Source organism: Podarcis melisellensis (assembly GCF_964234715.1).
Source record: "Podarcis melisellensis genome assembly, chromosome: 2".
NCBI lineage: Eukaryota > Metazoa > Chordata > Lepidosauria > Squamata > Lacertidae > Podarcis > Podarcis melisellensis.
Genome location: NC_138529.1, coordinates 2,598,203 through 2,612,002, shown reverse-complemented (window position 1 = coordinate 2,612,002; position 13,800 = coordinate 2,598,203). Strand labels below are relative to the sequence as shown.

The 13,800-nt window shown below is 45.8% G+C and overlaps 1 long non-coding RNA gene across 3 annotated transcripts; it reads right to left on the bottom strand.

Moving 5' to 3' along the window:
- Positions 1-2,165: 2,165 nt before the first annotated feature.
- LOC309364169 lies at positions 2,166-13,148 on the bottom strand. 3 transcript variants are annotated; one of them, XR_014165765.1, is made up of 4 exons: positions 12,822-13,148; positions 11,185-11,284; positions 10,796-10,909; positions 4,135-4,295 (listed from the first exon to the last, which is right to left on the bottom strand). It is a non-coding gene; the product is annotated as an uncharacterized lncRNA (long non-coding RNA). The 3 variants fall into 3 exon arrangements; XR_014165764.1 differs by lacking the exons at positions 4,135-4,295; positions 11,185-11,284 and adding an exon at positions 2,166-2,400; XR_014165766.1 differs by lacking the exon at positions 11,185-11,284.
- Between the last annotated feature and the right edge of the window lie 652 nt (positions 13,149-13,800).

Genomic DNA, 13,800 nt, shown 5'->3' with positions numbered 1-13,800 from the left:
ATCTGAGGAGACACTAGTAGGAGGGAGAGGGATTGGACACTCAGATAGTGCTAAGTAAGCGTAGAAGGATTTTAAAGTTTAACTCTTGCTGTATATGGTGCCTTTAAAACAGTTGTATGGCATGCAAAGATTCAGCAAGTGTGGTTTTCCCTTACATGTCATAGTCCTTGCTGGAGGTCAAATTTCTGCCTGCCACACAGCAGTTAAAACAACACAGCCTCTGGCAGACACAAAAAGTGAAAACTAGATATATTTCACTCCAAAATTGAAATGATGTCTTATTTTTAATAGCCTCATATGGTTGACAATAAATCAGCTCTTTTCTCCCTCCCTCCCTCCCTCCCTCCCCCCCCTCTCTCTCTCTCTCTCTCTCTCTCTCTCTCTCTCTCTCTCTCTCTCTCTCTCTCTCTCTCTCCTTTTTCCCAGTCCTTAAGGACAAGGGGGGAAATTGCCACATTTGGATTATGAAGTATTAAGTGGAAGCGAGTTGGATGCATCATCATGTCACATTTATATCCCCAACTCTTGAGAAGCCAGTAGGGGAACAAGGGGATAATCCCCACTAATCCCATTATCTGCTTGTGAGCAAGAGCAGAGTCGGAGATGGTGCCAGAGTCTTTGGTACCTCTTGGCTCTGCACTTATTGAAATGTACCTTCCATCCTGTTCTGCTGGATGTTCTGTACTTGTGCTGCTGGCATTTGCATGAACCTGTGCTCTAAGATGCCATTCTGTAGTGTCCCCATCCTTCCACCTTAAACTGAAGGTTTAAGGCAAGGATGGAATAACTGTGGCAACAATGGCCATCATCCCTGCCCCTTGCTCATCATGCTGGCTGTGGCTGATGGGAGCTGGAGTCCAACAACATCTGAAGGGCCACAACTTCCCCCTCCCTGGTTAGGGAAAGAATACAGAAGGCTTTTGCTACAGAGCACTCCTTTTTTGGAGCTTCAGTCCTCCCCACTATGCTTGGAATAAATAATGTCAATTATGTGCATTGCTATTGTTTGATCAGACTGGTTTGTTCCAGTTTCAGCTTTGATATTTCGGCAACAGACCATTTTGACAAAGGCTGTGGTGGTAAAGAACCATGAGCTCAGGAAATTCAAGCTACCGGTAAGCAGGATTCAGCTTCAGGGCATGTTTTTATTACTCAGCTATACATGACTTAATGCCGCTGGTGGGGAACCTGAGGCCAGATGGCCAAAAACGACCCTCCAAGGCCTCTCTGTACACACCTTGGGACTCTGCCCAGGCCATGCCTCCATTCCCAAGCCACAAGGAATAAGTCGCAAAACATGGATCATGGGGCAGGAGCCAGCCCTAAACCATGCCAACACTGATCCTAAGAGAACTTGTGTGGTGCTGCCATTACATTCCTGGCATATGGGCGGGGCTTTCTACGGTGCCCGAGCAACACAGGAAGGAGAAACTTTTATGCCACCATTTGCAATGTATGGCTGCCATGCTCCCATTGTAATAGGAGGCACCAGCTTTTGCTGTGGAAAGGGTCCAGCTCATTGCCACAGACCAAGTGCTATTCAGCAAACTGGAGAATTCAGACTTGCTGAACAAGCGTTGACCCATGCATCAGGACACTGGATTTTTACAACAATGGCAGGAGAACCCTCTTCTGGTGCCAAGAGGGAACAAATGTGGAGATGGAATCTAAAAGGTACTAGTGCGAGACTGGAAACAGCAGAGTTGGAAATTGGCAGGGCTTCAGTTTTTGAGTTTGAAGGATCCTCCAACCTCCCATGTGAAATGTAACCAAAGTATCATGATGTGGTAGTTTGCTTATTTCAGTATATTAATACATCTTGGGTCCCATCCCCAGTCTTGACATGCAAGTTAGATCAGGGCCCTGGAGGGATTTAAGTCATTGAAAGGCTGTGCTGGATCTACAAAATTTGCCATAGGGGGCAAAGGTCTGCCCTGCCACTTCCCTCTCCCCAATTCCTTATTGTAAACTTTCATTTGATGGGGGGGGGAGTCCTTTGTTGTGGTGGTGGCAGCACTTAATTGCCACCTGTCAAATGCAACATCATTTTCCAAAGTGTTGCTCAGTGCATTTTTGTTGTTCAGAAGTAGTTCACCATCCAGATCCTGGCACTGGAATAAGAGACATGGGGAGTCTGACGGTGTGTCTCTGGACTACTGCTGGGTGAAAACTGATTTGACTGAACAAATGGCTTCAGTCAATTTAAAGTAAGTCCATGTATTCCCAGGATAAGTGTAGATGGAGACTCTGTAGCTGCTCGAGGACTACAGTTCTCACCATCCCTGACAATTGTGCTTGGTAGCTGCGGCTGATGAGAGTTGCCATCCAACAGCAGGTTCTTCATTCCAGGTGTTAAGGGACTGCAACCATTGACAGCCTTTGGGCATCTTTTCTGGGTACCTAGTGTAGGAGAAAGTCAATAGTTCAGTGGCAGGTCATGTTCTTTGCATGGGGATCATATCAATTTCAATCCCAGGCATCTCCAGCAATAAAGAAAAAAGGAAAGAAGGATTAGGCACATAAGAAGGTAAGAAGAGCCTGGCTGCTGGATCAAGCCAGTGCCCCTTGAGTCCAACAGCCTATTGCCACAGTGGACAACCAGATGCCCAAAATGGGAAGACCACAAGCAGGAATGAGGGAGCACAGTGAACTCTCTCTCCACTTGTGATTCCCAGGAACTGATATTTGGAGGCCTCCCCCCCCCCCCGACAGTGGAAGTAGAACATAGTCTTCATTGGTTGTAGCATGTACTGGGGAAGAGTCTCTGTCTGAATCACTACAAAGCTCTTCCCAGTCAGAATAGCCTATAGTGGGAGAGTCGCACAAATTGTCTGACCGGCTATGAGAAAACTCCTTAATAGCTAGTGTTCAAAGAACCATTTGTCATTTTCCCAGTTTCTGTGTAACCTGTGTGTGTGTGTATTATATAATTTTATATATACGACAAGAGCACTGTTGCCTTTAGGTGAACATTTCCCTATTGTAACATGTAGGTTTCAGCAGCCGGATTTCTGTTACTTTCACAGCTGTTATAAAAGGCAAAGAATCCTGCTAAAAGAATAGGGGGCAGAGAATCTAGCACACTACTTCTCCTATATAAGTCTTGAAGACCAGTCCTTCCCTCCCTTCTCCCCACATCAATACTCATAGATGGGACTGCACAGTCATTGCTTTCACAGCAGGCAGCACAATCTAGTAAATTTCTCACTTCACAGCTCTAGTGATTTTTGCCCTCCATGATAGTGGGGAGGTAATTAAGCTCAAGCAGGGATCATTATTAGCCGCCATTGGGAAAGTGTGTGCAACAGCAGCAAGGCCACAGATTCCTGCTTTTGCCATTCAGATAGATCTTCCCTGAGCTGCAAATGGACAACCAGCTTACCCCAGAGATCAACTCCAACCTCATCAGAAAAATCCTGTTGTTTTCCTTTCCTTTCCTTTCAGGGGGATATTTGTTGTATTTCTTGGGAGAGTTTAAACATGTTTTATGGAATTATGTATTTACCTGCTTTCAGTATTGCAGGTATTGCAATGGTTTATATTAAGTATGGGAAACCTGCGAACTTTCTGGATTTAGCTGGACTCCTTTCCATCACCCCTGGCTGGGGCTGATGGGAGTTGTAGTCCAACAATATCGGGGGGGGGCACAGGTTCTCCACCGATGCTTTATATTAGCTGTAGCCAGACTGTTGATCATTTGTGCAAATTAATGGGAGAGTGAAAACCTGGCGGTAAATCCTTACATGAATTCTCTTAATCACCCTCTGGAATTTACTAGTGAGTTATATTTTCTATGAGCTTTTAAAAAAATGTTTTGCCTTGTTATGTACTAAGCTTGGATCTTAGAACAATAGGCAGGTCCTAGAATGCAACAACTGACTGGCTTGCAGGAGAAGACCAATCAGGCTCCAGGAGGAAGTTAATCAGCCTATTAGGCTGGTAGGATCATAGAATGCAACAACTGATTGGCCTGCAGGAAAAGACCAATCAGGCTCCAGGAGGGAAGCGGAATCAGCCAGTCAGATGGGACTCATTGTGTAAATATTGAATAGAAAAGCCTGAGGTTTGGGGGGCAATTCAATCACTGTTTTACAAGCTGCAATAAAGAGCATGAAATCACTGCAGGACTCTGAGTATATGTCATGCCTTTTTATAGTTCTCCATTTTGATCCAATCCCAGTACGTTGTTTCCTGGATTGAACAAAGTAGCAATTCTCCTCTAACTCCTTCCAAACACAATATCTCCCATTCAGTGATATTTTCCATCAATGAGTAGAATTCTTCTTATTCTTCTCCTTCTTCTAGAAAAAATGGTGACATATGGGAGGTAAAATTCCTGCCAAAGGTGATTTTTTTATTTCAGAAAAATGGGGGGGGGATTTCTTACTATCCCACATCCCCCCCATTTTCCTGGAAGTAAACCCCATGATGATATCGCTTTCCTGGATTGTTAGGGGAAAACAGTAACTCCATTACTTATGTCCTGCTTTCAAAATGAAATTCAGAGGAGAAAAATGGGCCATGTTTGCACAACCCTGCATATTTACTTAACACCGAAATCACTGATTGGAGAGCGCTGGGGAAATATTTCACTGTGATTAAAATTTAGCTAGTGCTATGCATCAAAACAAAAGATGCTCCCCCACCTCTGTATCCTCTCAAGTATTTCCTAAGTCAGCTTCAATTAATTCCTTAGAAAACAAAAGCAGGGGTGGTGAGAGGCAGTGTGTTCATGATGGCATTGGTGTGGCTGTGTGTGATCCGCTTGCAATACTGTTTGTGCCGCCAAACGGTGCAGGGTGGACATACCCCATTGTTTCCAATCAGTGCATATCCCATATCTTCCTCTTGAAATCTTGTAACCTTTGATACCACAAACGCTCCCCCCTCTCTGTGTGTCCTGTTCTGTTGAGCTATAGCACAAGAGTACCCCTCCAGATGACAACAATGTGTTTACGCTGGAGAAGCCTTGCTAACATCAAATAAAGTGGAATGGTGTGTGGACAAAGACATGCTGAAGAAACCGCCTGCCTTAATGCCCACCAGTGTGGAGGGGTCAAAGTTTTTTGACTGCTAGGATGCTAGGGGAATCCAATCTGCCTCTGAGAAAAGGGACTAAAGAGGCACTGCCATATTCTTCTTTTTTTATTTTATTTTTTACTAGTAATTGTTTATAAATGGTTTCCTGAAAATAACTTTCCCTGGCATTACTATATTTGGCATTACTATATATTTTTCTGTTTCTTCAGCTTTGATGGATATGTTTCAGTTCCGAGCAGTCAAACAGCCTGACCAGTGCTCCAATGGGCTGTCAATACAAATGGCAGCGCACTACCTAGCCCTGGCCGCTAATTCAGAGTGGAACGACACATTGTGCTTGGCATGGGTCCACAGCAGAAAATGATACACCACCCTGTGCTACAGAAGGTAAAGCTCCCCATAATGGAAAAGGTCACGTACCCCATGCTATAACATGGTCACAATGTGATATTCCTCACTTATGTCATTCACTAGCAAGGATGGGGAAATCTCAAGTAAAAAGGGTGCTACAAAATATGGCAGAAAAGACAAGCTTGACCCTGGAATGCCAGTTTGAGTGGCAGCTCTGTGTCAAGTGTCATGGGTAGTTCCACCCTAACATGGGGTACAATCCACCAAGGCTGTGTACACACTATACCTTTGAATACTCTTTTGAAGCATATTCTTTTCCTTGAAGGGTTCTGGGTGCTGCAGTTTACACTTCACAGAGTTGCAATTGCCAGCAGCCCTTAAGAAACTACAGTGCCCAGATATGTACTTCCAATGTGCTTTAAAGTCTTAGTGAATTCGCAGCCAAAGAAGTAGGTTCCCAGTGTATTGTGCCTCAACATTCTATTGTGATGCTGTGAAAGGCACCTATTTGGGCTCGTCCGTGAAAACTGATGGATCCTGATAGATTCCGACAAGCCTTGCGGAACCCTGCTCCTCCTGGTGACTCATTAGATGACCTTGTTGAGGACTGGAATAACCGGCTCTTGGCAGCCATTGATGAGATCGCACCTAAGCGCCCTCTGCAACCCCGTCGAAACCGGGCCCCTTGGTTTACTGAGGAGCTCCGGAAAATGAAGCGGGATCTCAGACGGCTAGAGCGAGTATGGCGACGGACTTGTGATGGAGCCTCAAGAACATCTTATAGGACGCTTATGAAAGCCTATGAGATGGCTATGAAAGCTGCTAAGAAATCTTACTTTGCCGCTTCCATTGCATCCGCTAGCTCTCACCCGGCACAACTTTTTAAAATAATTAGGTCAATAACGTCCTTAGCAGGACAACCAAATTTAAGCACAAATTCGACCCACAGCTGTGAGGCATTCGCAAGTTTTTTTGCGGAGAAAGTCCTGTTGCTCTGCCATGACCTCCCTGCCAATTTAGATACAGTGACTGAACTGGAGGCCCCTCAACTGAATTCAGGTCCAGTGTTGGACCATTTCGATCGGATACTCCCTACTGATGTGGATAGATTCCTCCAAGTTGGTAGGCCCACCACCTGCCTCCTTGATCCGTGCCCGTCTTGGCTGATTAGGGAGTGTCCAGATGTTGCACGGACCCCCCTGGTTGAAATTATCAATTTGTCCCTTGACACGGGGACATTCCCAGGGGAACTGAAGGAAGCAGTGGTGTGTCCACTCTTAAAAAAAAACTTCATTAGATCCCTTAGACCTATCCAATTACCGCCCAGTTTCAAATCTTCCATACCTGGGTAAGGTAATTGAGAGAGCGGTTGCTGAACAGCTTGGTAGGTTTCTGGAGGAAACATCGGCATTAGATCCATTTCAGTCCGGTTTCCGTCCTGGTTTTGGGACGGAGACGGCTCTGGTTGCCCTAACAGATGATCTCCGTAGACAACTGGATCGAGGCGGGTCAGGACTGCTGATCCTTTTAGATTTGTCAGCAGCCTTTGACATGGTCGATCATGATCTTCTGGACCACCGCCTCACAGACGTGGGGATACAGGGCATAGCCCGTAACTGGTTGTGCTCTTTTATCTCTGGTCGGGGACAGAGGGTGGCACTAGGGAGGGAAATGTCGTCGCGCCACTCCTTGGTGTGTGGAGTGCCGCAGGGCGCAATTCTCTCCCCGATGCTTTTTAAAATCTTTATGCGCCCCCTTGCCCAGATTATCCGGAGCTTTGGGCTGGGCTGTCACCAATATGCTGATGACACTCAGCTCTATCTGCTGATGGATGGCCACACTGACTCGGCCCCGAACACACTGACCAGATGTTTGGAAGCTGTGGCTGGATGGTTTCGTGGGAGCCGATTGAAACTAAATCCTTCGAAGACAGAGGCCCTATGGCTAGGTCGGGATGGCATGGGGATGAGGGACCAACTCCCTTCTCTTGCGGGGGCCCAATTAGTGCCATTGCCTTCCGTTAAGAGTTTGGGTGTAATCCTAGACGCCTCCCTTTCCATGGAGGTGCAAGTTACAGCAACAGCCAAGGCAACATTTTTCCACCTTCGCCGCATCAAGCAGTTGGTCCCTTACCTTTCCCGCCCCGACCTGGCCACAGTGATCCAGGTCATCTCCAGGCTTGACTACTGTAATTTGCTCTATGCGGGGCTGGCCTTGAAGCTGTCCCAGAAACTCCAGCGGGTGCAGAATGCTGCAGCGAGGCTCCTCACGGGGTCTCTGCCATGGGAGCATATTCACCCAGTGCTTTTCAAGCTGCACTGGCTCCCGGTGGAGTACAGGGTCAGATTTAAGGTGCTGCTTTTGACCTTTAAAGCCCTTCACGGCCTAGGACCCTCGTACCTTCGGGACCGCCTCTCCTGGTATGCCCCACGGAGAGCCTCAAGGTCCATAAATAACAACACCCTAGTGGTCCCAGGCCCTAAAGACGTTAGATTGGCTTCAACCAGAGCCAGGGCCTTTTCAACTCTGGCTCCGGTCTGGTGGAATGCTCTGCCTCATGAGACCAGGGCCCTGCAGGATCTGATTTCTTTCCGCAGGGCCTGTAAGACAGAGTTGTTCCGCCTGGCCTTTGGCTTGGAGCCAATTTGATTCCCTCCCTCTCTTTTTTTCCCCTTTCTTTTCCTTCTCCTCCTGCGATGAGGCTACATTTTAATATTTTAATGTTCCATTATTTTAATGTTGTATTTTATTTTTGTTTTTAAGTTGTAATCATTCATCTTGTTTTTATTATTGCTTGTAAGCCGCTCTGAGCCCGGCCTTGGCTGGGGAGGGCGGGGTATAAATAAAAATATTATTATTATTATTATTATTATTATTATTATTATTATTATTATTATTATTATTAAAAAACACCAGCTGCCGTGCTTATGATGTAGCTCCCCCTGGCTTGCAGGCCAATTAAGTTTACCTAAAGGCATAGCCTGCTATGCAGAGTAGATGTCCTCCATCAATGGTTTTGTGTAATGTGACTTATAAATCTGAATCCAGCATCATTGAAACCTTTCATTTTGTTAATGTTAAAAGAGTCTAGATAGAAGTGGATGAATTAGACAGAACTTGCATCTGTGTTTGGAGGTGGGGGTGGAAGGGAGAAATGGGACGCACAAAACATTCTGATATTGAGAGGCAGGTCAAGAGGCAGGATGCTTCCCTAGCTATTGTCCTATCTGCAGATTCACAATACCACCCTGATGAAGAGTAGCACAAATGCTTGTATCCAGAATTTTAGTGAAATAAAAGGTGGTAAAGATGGGTTAAGGCTTATGAGTTAAATACACATGACTGAGGGAGCCAGTTCCTAAACTGCATCACTCTTTAGAAACAACGATAAAATCAATAGCACTTGTAAAACAAATATAGATATTAGATAACTCCATCATGTGCCTGGACAGGCTTGCTGAAATGGAAGGTTTTGTCAGACAAGTTCAGCCAATGGCCATTAGCTATGATTGCTAAATGGAAGCTTTAAGTGAGGAGTGGGAAACCTTTGGCCCTTTAGATGTTGCCACTCCAGCTCCCACCAGCCCCACCCAGCATGGCCCAATAGTCAGGGATGGTAGGAATTGTAGCCCAACTACACCCCAGAGGCAGGATACCTCGGAATACCAGCTGGGAGCAAATGGCAAGGCTGTTTCTGCTTACAAACTTCTCAGGAGTAAGAGGCTGGCTTCTGCGAGGAGCAGGATGTTGAGCTAAATGAACCTTTGCATTCTTTGTGCTAGATCTGTCTGGAATGCAATCCCACTGCTGTTGCGGCTGCAACAACAACAGCACATACCACCACCATTTCCTCAAAGCTGTGCACTGGCATTTTTTCATCATCTTTTTTTACACAGACATCCTTCCCTGCACACATTATCTCCTGGCATTTTGAAACAGGATGACTCTTCATTTTCCATTCCTTATTAATTTTCCAGACCTGTGCATGGGTGACAGAAATTGATTGCATTTGGAGGTGGGGGGAGGATGAGAGAGCCTTTTATGGAGCTGCTGGGGCATAAGAGGGTGGGAGGAGGCATGGAAACAGCCAGCAAGCCAAAGGTAGGAAGAGGGCGCAGCAAATTAACCAGAGAAACCCCACAGTTGAAGCCAAAGGGTGACACTCTTCTACTCTCCCTCTTGATCTTAATTTCCTCCCCTTTACATATTGTAACACCAATAATAACAAAAAGAAAGTAGCATCTAAAGAAAGCACAGAAGTGGCACCTTTAAGTTTAAATAATAGCTATTAATGACAAATCAATACTTAAATGTATGCTTGTTAATTGGCCTATCAATGTAAGATAATCATTCCTTTTAGAAATATATCATCCATTATATATATGAATGATCTATAATCAATATATAGCGAGCAACCAGCAAAGTATGTGCTTCTGGGGCCATTCCAATGGCAGTGCAAAGTGCTTTACAGCTTGTCTTTTAACTTTATGAAAAAGATGCAGGGATGTGTTCTTTAGAGATGGGGAACCTGTGGCCCTCCAGCTCCCTTCGGCCCCAGTGGGAGTTCAGAGTCTAACAGCACCTGGAGGGCCAGAGGCTCGCCATCACTATTCTAAACACAACTTGGCAGTTTGGTGGCAGAGTCAAGACTTGAGTTCTGGAAAATTGGAGCTTTAAAATGGGATATCAAAAGGGAATGGTGTGGGGAAAGAGTAACAGTCAATGGGCCAAAAGGGCACATTTCCTAGGAATGTTTACTCTGAAATAACTCTCACTGCATTCAGTGGAACCCATGCCAAGTAAGGAAACAGGATTGCAGCCCAAGTATTGTATTGATAGCCAGTGGTTTGGAATCAGGGGATTTGGAGAAGGAGATGTTTGTGTGTGGCTACTGCCAGGGCAGTGAGAAGGGGGGAGTGATGCAAGCATGAAGTGCATGTGACCCAGGCATCACTGTGGTGTCATGGGCCCTCATTAATCATTTCCCCCTTAATGAGCCTTTCTGAGCTCCACCTCCCTTAAGTACCAGGAAGGGAGTTTAAATTGAGCTGAAGCATGGGTTGTAAATCATGTTCCATTTACTATTGAAATATGTGGAGTGGTTGCTGAATCATATTGATGCTCTGTCAATGGGAAGTGTATCATATTAATGGTAGCCTGTTGGGCCCAGTCTCACAACAAAGTATGGTGGTGCAAGTGCAAGGCAGCAGGATGCTAATTAATTTCCAAATATTGTGAACATATCCGGAAAATATAAAGGAGACATAGAATCATAGAACTGTAGAGTGGAGGGGTGCCTGAGGGTCATCTACTCCAACCCCGGCAATGCAGGGATCTCAACTAAAGCGCCCATGATAGATGGCCCTCTGATTAAAAACCTCCAAGGAAGGGAAGGAGAATCCACCTTGTTCCAAGGGAGTCCATCTTCCACTGTCAAAAGGCTCTCCCGATCAGAAAGTTCTTCTTGATATTTAGTCAGAATCTCTTATCTTGTAGCTTGAAGCCAATGGTTCAGGTCCTGTTTTTTAAGCAAGGTAGTATTAAGGAAGGTAGGAGAGTATATATTGTTTTGATATTATCCCTCCTCACTCACACTAGAGAGTAAACAGCAGAGCACATTCCCTTTGCAACTTATTGGAAGCAAGTTGATGATTCATTAGAATCCTTTGATTAAGCAATCCAGTTTTGCTTCTCCAGTCTGGACTATTCCTGTTAAGTTTCCCCTTTATTGCCCTCTTAAAATAATAATAACACAACAGTTTTCTTTAAAAGTAAGAATAAAGTTTTACTCACATTCAGTTCACAGCAGTAATCTGAAGGCAGGCTTTATCTTATGGTTACAGTGAAAAGAAGTGTGAGCTACATCTCAGACTTTCTGCTTGCGGGCTCCATCCTATGTGAAGGTTGAGCCATGTGCTGGCTATGAGCCAGGAGAGTGAGAGTACAAGAGTAAGAGTAAGAAAGATGGTTGTGTGGCCAGCGCTTTTATCTGGTCAGCTAGGGTCACACCCATTTATCTGGTCACACACAGAGGGAGGAAGCTCCAGAGCATGTTGACAGGAAGTCCTCCCTGTCTGGAGCCACATTGCCCTGTGTGTCCATTCTAGGCAACAGGGAAATGTTGTACTTGACTGCTCTAGTAATAATACATCCCACAGGTCCTACCCTCCAGAGCAGGAGAAAACAAGCCTGCTTCATCTTTCATGGGACAGCCCTTTAGATACTTGAAGACAGCCATCATATCTCCTCTCAGACTCCTCTTTTCCATACTAAACATGCCCAACACCCTCAACCGTTCACCATAAGGCTTGGTTTCCAGACCCTTGATCATCTTGGTCTCCCTCCTCTACACATGTTCTAACTTGTCAATATCCTTCTTAAATTGTGGCACCCAGAATGGACACAGACATTCACACCCATCCTCCAAATATTCTTCAGCATCCTACTTTCCATTTTACCTTTCCTATTCCCTCTGGGAATACTCTATTAAGGGGATTGAAAAAGAAGTCCACACTAAGGTCATATTGGCCAGTGACATGATGGTTGAGGACACCTTGTAACAGTCCTGGTCCTATATTGCCAGGAGTTGAGCCATTCCATACCTGTGAGTTGACCCATTCCATACCTGATGTCTGGTACTGCATTTAGAGTTAGGGTGGGATTCCATTGCAGGGGGGGTCCACCTCAAGGCTCAAAGGTTCATGTTTTGATATATTCAAGATTAAAATAGCAAAAACTCATAGGAATACTCAGATTATCAAGGAATAGTTGCATGTGGTTTGAAATCCTGTGTGTTTGTGACTGCTTCTGCTGCCCTCCAGTTTTGCCACTCCTCAATGGGAGTTTGCGGTTACTGCATGATGCAGGTAATGGGGGAGGGAGAAGATGGTTTAGATTTAGCATTTCTGGAGGTGCCCTTAAGGGCTTATGGGCAAGATGCAGGATGGGAAAGAAGGATGATCAGGAGGTAAGGCTAAGGTAGCATGGAACCTTTCCTTGCAGAGCTTCTATCTCTAACAATTGTGTGACAGGTAGGAAATCAACAGGTAAAGCTTTATAGCCATAGTGATGCACTGATATGGGCATCATCTGTTGAAGGCACACCTGTGCTACCCCTGGTTTTAAAAGGCTGGAGACTTGAGAGGAAAGGTTTAAAGTTTGGGGATGGACAGTGAGGTTTACCAATCTCTTTGCACCAACCTCTGGCCTCTGATTTTATTTGAAGTACAGACCCCAACAGGCCACCTTTCTTATCTCCATGCTCTGAGAAGCTTCCCCTCCTGACTCCTGCATGTAACAGTCTGTTGTTAAAGGCAGAAAATGAGCCAGAGTGCTTGTTTTCTGATCAGCTGGCAGCCCTACTAGTGGTGGTTGGGGGCTGGGAGGGGAGGTTGGCTGGCTGGCTATGCCAGGCTTATGTTTCCAGTCACCTGTGGGTGAAAATTGCTCTTTCGCAGTCATCTCTCAGTTTTCCTCCCACGCAGGTGGCCTCCCCAAGGAGGGAGTTTAATTTTCTGGCAAGGAACTTGCGTAGGCTGGAGCAAGCAGGGGAGGAGGAGGAGGGAGACCATCAACCGGTTATTTATTTGAAAGGGGAGATTCTTCGCCTCTGCTGTGGTGGCTCTGTCTGTAGCTCGCTCTGTTTTTGCTCTGGCACTTCCTACGCAGGCTGCTGTCCAGGGAACAGACATCTGCATTGTGACGCCTCCGCTGTTTTTGACGCCCTCACTCCCTTACTTCACTGCACACTGCAAATGAATGAGTACTCACCCTCCTACCCCACCCTTTTTAATGTCTGTGACAGCAAGCAGAAAACGATGCCTGCAGAAGGACCCTCCGGGAGGTAGGCGGGGCAGGTAGGTAAGTCAAGACGCACAGGGAGATGATGAGCTCATAGGCTGAAGCATTTCAGTACCTTGGACAGAGCTCGGCGCTCTTCATTGGGCCGCGGAGCTCTGTCTAAGGCGCTGAAAAGCTTGTTCCAGCTTCCGTCGCCTTCTGCCTTTCCTTGGTTCACTCGGCAAAGAAGCACGTCACAACCGCAGAATGCACGGAGCTATCCAATCAGTTGGAGGTGGCAGAAAGTCCAGTTGTGTGTCCTGATCTGCTCCTTTGGCCTTTGGAATTCCGACCCAAAGATATTGAGAATCACGCCTTGCATGATCAAATGCAACCTCCATCCAAGGAAGCTGCTGGAAACACATTAATGAAAGTAATAAAAGGATTGGTCATCACCTTTATGGCTTGCTTATGAGGTATCCAGCTGGCCTCCAGATGCAGCTTGTTTTTGCAATACGGGAGCAGGCTTGATTCCCAATAGCTTGAGGTCACATGAGAGAAGTTTAATTTCTACCTAAGTGGTGTCCTTGAGTGCACCACTTTAGTTTCTTCCATACAGGGAAAGTCTTA